This window comes from Octodon degus, unplaced genomic scaffold (genome assembly GCF_000260255.1).
Source record: "Octodon degus isolate 3935 unplaced genomic scaffold, OctDeg1.0 scaffold00024, whole genome shotgun sequence".
In the NCBI taxonomy this organism is placed as follows: domain Eukaryota; kingdom Metazoa; phylum Chordata; class Mammalia; order Rodentia; family Octodontidae; genus Octodon; species Octodon degus.
Window position 1 is genome coordinate 195,078 of NW_004524600.1, and position 6,391 is coordinate 201,468.

A 6,391-nucleotide genomic window follows, 5' to 3' on the forward strand; every position below is an offset into this window, starting at 1 on the left:
AGGAGAAAGTAGTTAGAAGTATTAGACAGGGAGGGAGGTCATGAACAAAACTCAACTAGATAGGAAATACTTCAAAGAATCCACAATTGATATCTCAGGTTTTTGAAAAGTTTTTGTATGTCAAAAGAAGTCACCAACAGAGTAAAAAAAAATTCATGCACTGGCAAAAAATTATAGCTGATTTTCTCAGACAATGGATTGGTATCTATGATATACAAAGAATTAAAAAAAATCAGACCCTCCAAATTCAAAGACCCAATGAAAAAACAGATATCTGAGATGAGTATACACTTCACAAATGAAAAAATACAAACGGCAAATACACATATGAAAAAGTTTTCAACATCATTGGTCATTCAAGAGATGCAAATTAAAACAATGCTGAGATTCCATCTCACCCCAGAAAGAATGGCTATAATCAGGAAATCAACCAATAACAAATGCTGGATTGGCTGTTGGGAAAAAAGAACACTTCTATATTGTTGGTGGGACTGTACACTGGTACGTACAACCAGTATGCAAATTGGTGAGGAGATTCCCCAAAAAACTAAGATTAGAAGTCCCATTGAACTCAGCTATTCTTTTCTTAGGCATTTTTCCAAATGAATTGAAAACATCATACCACAGTGATTTATGTATGCCCATGTTTATAGCAGCCCGATTTGTTATAGCTAAATCTTGTAAACAAGCCAAATGCCCATCAACTGAGGAATGCATAAAAATGATGTGGCATTTTTATACAATGGAGTGTTACTTATCTATAAAAGAACATAAAATTGAGGCCTTCATAAGTAAATGGATGCAACTAGCAACCATAGTGGTAAGTGGAATAAACCAGGCACACATGTACAAACATCATATTGTCTTTCTAGTATAAGAAGCTAAGTGATTAAATAAAATCTGATAGGTACAATAGATACTTTGTAAGGAAAAGAATCTGGTCAATGGGAAGTAAAAACTTCGATGAGGAAAAGGAAAAACGAAAGAAAGGAAAAATTTATACTTATGTATGTATGCGTGTAGATTGGCTATTTGTACTGCTTATTTCTGCTGCTCTACTGAAAAGAGCAGTAAATGCCTCAAATAAAAAAAAATTTAAAATTTTATTTATTTACTTTTTCTTCTTTGAATTTCTTGTAACTTTCTTTTCCAATTCTGTAGGTATATATCTGGTAATCTAAACACCTAATTTGAAGATAACATTATGCAATACAACAACCATTTTTGAATTCCTATTGCTTTGCTTAATGAAGGTTTGATGGTTTGTTTGTTTGCTTCATTTTGTATTCTTAAAAAAATGTGGAAAGAAAATTGCACCAATCTAGAATTCTATGCCCTTGGAGTTACCTCTTCAAAAGGAAAATAAAAACAGAGACTGTCTCAAACAAGGATTGGGACAACTTGATGGCAGTAGATATGCCATGCAAGAAATATTAAAGTAAGCTTTAGAAAGGAGAAAAAATGACAAGGGTCAGAACTTTGCTTCTGGATAAATAAAATAACATCAGTGTAGGAAAAAGCAAAAAAATAATAAAATTTTAAAACACACTTGAATTTATCTCCCAAAGTTCTTGTATTGGAAGCAGTTCTCAGTTCATTTATGATAAGAGGTAGAAAGCTGGAGATGGCAAAGCCTTCATGTCTGCAGTATGTTGTTATTGCAAGAGTAACATCTTGATGAGGATGCATTTGGGGCTCCCCTTCTTTCTCCTGTACTCTCCCACTAGTGTTGCCTTCCATTCTGTTACAGAGCAAGAAGAAGGCCCTTGTCACACCCAGAATCTCTCAGTGTGTGCTTCTTTCCCATCTTCCATGAGCCACATGAACTGCTCTTGTGCATACATTATTCAGACCGTGAAGTACTGGCATAACAACACAGAATCACATGCTATGACAAGCTCTTGAAGGTACATAGTGACAATAGGCTTACATTGGAGCCACTCAAAGACACTAAAATATTGGTTTGCACAGAGGTTTGCAGAAATTAATGAATTAGGACATCTAATTCAGCATGTTTTACATTTCACACTAACTGTTCATGTCATATCAACTGCACTTATGTTCTTGTAGATAATAGAATTTAGAAGGGAAGGCTAAAATTATTTTCTTCAATGATACACACACTACTAACAGTCAGCTGAGTAAAGTCATGGTAGTAGGCTTTTGAGATGTGGTTTAGTCTCTGTATAATAAATTCAGTGCAAGCATACAAGAATTTTAGTTTCAATTGCACAAAAGTTCAGAGGTATTCCATTCTTTCTTTTAAAAATATTTTATTTATTTGGCACAGGGTCTTGCTATGCAGCTCAAACACATAATGATCCTCCTCTCCCAGCCTCCCCAGCTCTGGGATTACAGGTGTGCACACCATCCATGCCTGGTTTAAGTGGCCTGTATAGCACGCCGGGGGTTCTGGGGCCAGCACAACCTGTGGTACTGAGGATTGAATCTCGATCCTTGCAATTGCCAGTCAGGTGTTAGGACTGCTGCACTATCTCCCCAGCTTTTCTAGTCCTTCTTAGGTCACACCTAGCAAGATACCTGGAAAGCAAATAAATAGTTTATATTCATGAAATTAAACGTTAGCCTTTGTGTAAATATTTTTAATGTAAGATAAAATATTGCAATTTCTTCATATTTGATGAGCTTTTATTCTCTTATTTGAAAACATAGTTGTTGGATGATTTTAGAGTGTGTATATATCAACAAACTAATTGTACAGATGAAGTTGGCACAAACAACCCTGAAGTTGTGGCCTACGATTGCCTATTTGATTATTAGAAAGCAGGGACCAGAAACCAGACTTCTTGATGTCTGACCCAAAACTTGTTCTCCTCTGTAAAGCTGGGTTTCTACGGGACAAATCATTTCAGTGCAGTATTTTAAAAAATAGTTATAGAGGGCTGGGGAGATGGCTCAGTGGAATAAGCGCTTCCCTGGCAAGTACAAGGGTCTGAATTTAATCCCCGGTTCTACCAAAAAAACCCAAACAAACCAAAAAGCAAAAAAAAAAAAAAATAGTTACAGTCATATATTGTAACTATTTTACTATATATATCTTATTTTTACTCTCAAAGGTAAATAATAATAATAATAGGATTTCTTATTTTTTTCAATCCGGAATACTTTCTCAGTGTCTTCAATTTCTGAATAGTTAGCATGTTAGTTATAGATTTCTTCTGTAATTACAATGGAAAGAGAGGCTTCCTGTTAATTATCTGTGATGTGTTCAAGTAGATACATACAGGTACTTACTATTTATTTTTATTTTTATCTTATTTTATATTTATTTATTTATTTTGTATTTTAGGGAAAGGCCTACAGGGTGTTTAGGTCTCACTACTTTATTGGACTTGTAGTGATCCACCTGTTTACAGCCTCCCAAGAGCTGGGATTACAGGCATGCGTCACCATGCCCAGTCTCAATTGCCATCACAGCATGCCCTGGGGACATGGCCAGCACAGCAAGCCAGGGATTGAACTCCAGGCCTCTGAGCTATTTGGCCAGCCCTTCTTTTTATTTTTAAACTTAGAAATTTATTGTTCAATCCACAAGCTTCATATAGTTTTAGTTTAAAAAATAAAAACAAACAAAACAGAGAAACCAAGACACTATTTCAAAGTCGGGGTCCTTCTTCCAGCTTCCAAATAAAAGAGTTTGACCATTATATATCCCAATTGGAAAAATAACACAAAAATATGAATGGAGCCATGCCATTTCAGAAAACAAAGTTTTCATACAACTAAAGGATTCATCCATCCTTCCTGGGATGACTTAACTGCCTTTACATGCAGGGGGAGAGGGAAAAGGTGGGAGCTGGTGAGGAGGGCCTGAGAAGAGAAAAAAAACCTAGAACAGAGTAGAATCCAGTTCCATTGTTCTGAATCAATGTGTCACACATCTGTATAAGCCTAGCATCCTGGAAAACAAGCTTTCATTTTTCTGTCTCGACCTGGAGCTCCAATCCTGGCTTCTTTCAGCAGCAATTCCACAGGCAACAGAGAAGATTGTTGAATTGAGGTATCTGCTTATGCTTCTGTGGTACTCCAACGGTGGTCTGATTCTGGACTAGCTTACAAATTATACAAAGTTGGAAGTAGAACTTAAATAGGTGTGAAGACTCGAATAAAAAGAGATAAACAAGAAAGGAAGGAAGGAAGAAAGAAAGAAAGGAAGGAAGAAAGAAGGAAAAGAAAGAAAGAAAGAAAAAAGAAAAAGAAAAAGAAAAACGGGGAAATCCTCCCTGGGAATAGCAAGGGGTATTTAAATAAATAAGAATGCCAACAATACTTAAACTCCTTTTCTTAAAAAAAGATATTTTGGCTTAAAATATTTTACTTTAAATGAATTCATGTCAACTGTCAATGAAAAAATATCACTAATACACTGTGGACACCTTTTGCAATGTAAATCCATGCCCCTCCCCCCTTTTTTATATGGTGAACTCCAACCTAGCAATAATTGCAACAAATATTATAATCTGAAGCTCAAAAACATTTTAGCAATTTTGAAATTGAATTGAGTACAAACCAAATAAAATTTACACCCTAACCAACAGTACCCCTAAAACTGTGGGGACACTTGAGCCTTCTGCATGGATCCCAGTCTTTTCATGGATCGCACAGCCTTTTCCCGCAGGTGCTTGTCTAAGTCGTCCAGGTTGTCTTCAGCTTCGCTCTCAGTCTGCTTCTTGGGCTTGGGGGGGGGATAGGCGGGTGGGGGGGAAGGGGCTGCCTCAGTTCTTCCTGTGCTGATGTGGTTGTGGCACCAGCAGCAGCCACAGGGGTAGCAGGAGCGGCAGTGGTTGCAGCCACAGCCTTTTCCTTCTTGTGTTTTTTTGTGCTTCTTGTGTTTCTCATCCTCTTGTCTTTTTTCTTCCCATCTCCTTCCTGATGGAATTCCGGGCTGGTGATGGGCTTGGCCTGAGGTTCTTAGCCTTCCTGGCCGGCACCGCAGGGGACCAGTTTGTGGAGGGTGATTGAGGCTGGACAGGGAACAGGGGTGCTGGGGGCTTCTTAGCCTCCGGCTTGGGAGACCCAGAAACAGAGAGACCTAACCTGTCTTAAGGACTGCGGGCTCGGTGAGGCAGCCTTTTTGTCTTTTTAAGTTCTGGAGTTCTAGAGACTCTTCTAACGGGCCTGATACTCAGAGGTGGGGTCAGCCTTCTTAGGAGTGAGGCCTACTAGCGGGTGGAGGACTTCAGGTCTTACGAGCTCGAGACCGCGGTGAGGGAGAATGCGGTTTGTTTGACCCGGTCTCCCTGGGAGCACGGTCGGGGAACACCCTTTCCTAGGCTTTGACGGGCCAGAAGCTGAGCGTCTCTTGGCGGCTGCGGAGCTTCTCCTGTTTGGGAGGCGGAGAGGGGAGACCCGGCGCTTTGGTGGTGGGGATCACGGAGCCCTTCTCTTGGGAGGGTGGGGGCGCAGCCGTCCTTCTCTTTGGAGGTGGAGGTGAGCGCCGCCCCAGGGGAGGCGAGGAGTCCTTTGTCGTGGAGGAGTTGTGGGGGACCTGCGCTGCCAGGAGGAGCTGGGGAGAGCCCGGGCGTCTTCTGCCGGGTGGAGGGAAGGGAGGGCTTCCCCTTCGTCTACCCCGACCGAGGTCTCTTTCTGACGCTTTCGTGGTGATGGAGACGCACTTCGGGAAGGGGACTGTCTCCGCTGCAGGCTCACCTCACCATTTTTCCTATGGGGTCCCTTGGGGCGCCCATCTTCAGAGGAAGAGGAGGAGCCAGACTCAGATGAGGGCTGCGGGTTCTGTGGTCTGTACTGGCGTCGCTGCTGCGCAGAATCAGCTGCAGCCGTTTTGCCACCTTTATTCAGATAACTCTACTTTTCTAGGCTTTGGTGCTGGTGCTGGATATTCTCTCTTCCTTTATGTTTTGTCACTTTACCTGAAGTTCTCCCCGGAGACACAGAAACACGGCTTTTCCTTCTATGGTTTGACTGCTGGGGTGTTGGGGAATGACGCGTTTTTGGAGGTGGAGTAGCCGGTGGGGATGGCCTGTGCCTTCGCCTCGGAGGACTTGCTGCGGGAGATGACCTACGAGTTTTTCGAGGGGGGTTGGACGTCCTCTTGGGAGGTTTCTTTGGTGGTGACCGGGAACGAGATGAGGAGGAGGACAAACTGTCCCAGACAGCGATGCTGATGACCGCTTCCTTCGTGATACTGGAGATCTTCTCCTTCTATGCCTTGGAGGAGGCGGCATCTGTCGTGGAGGGGTTCTTTTTCAAAGAGATGGTCTCCTTCTTGGGCTTGGCCACCTTCTGGGTGATGATGATCTTCATTGGGACCTATGGCACCTTCTTGGTAGAGTGTGAGAAGGAGAGTGAGAACCGGTCCGTGGCCTTGATTTGGAACGTGACCGAGATCTTGGCCAGGTCTTTTCTTTTT

At 41.7% G+C, this 6,391-nt stretch overlaps 1 pseudogene; it reads right to left on the bottom strand.

The window, feature by feature from the left end:
- Nucleotides 1-4,564: 4,564 nt before the first annotated feature.
- LOC101565857 overlaps nt 4,565-6,391 on the bottom strand; it is a 2,668-nt pseudogene continuing 841 nt past the window's right edge.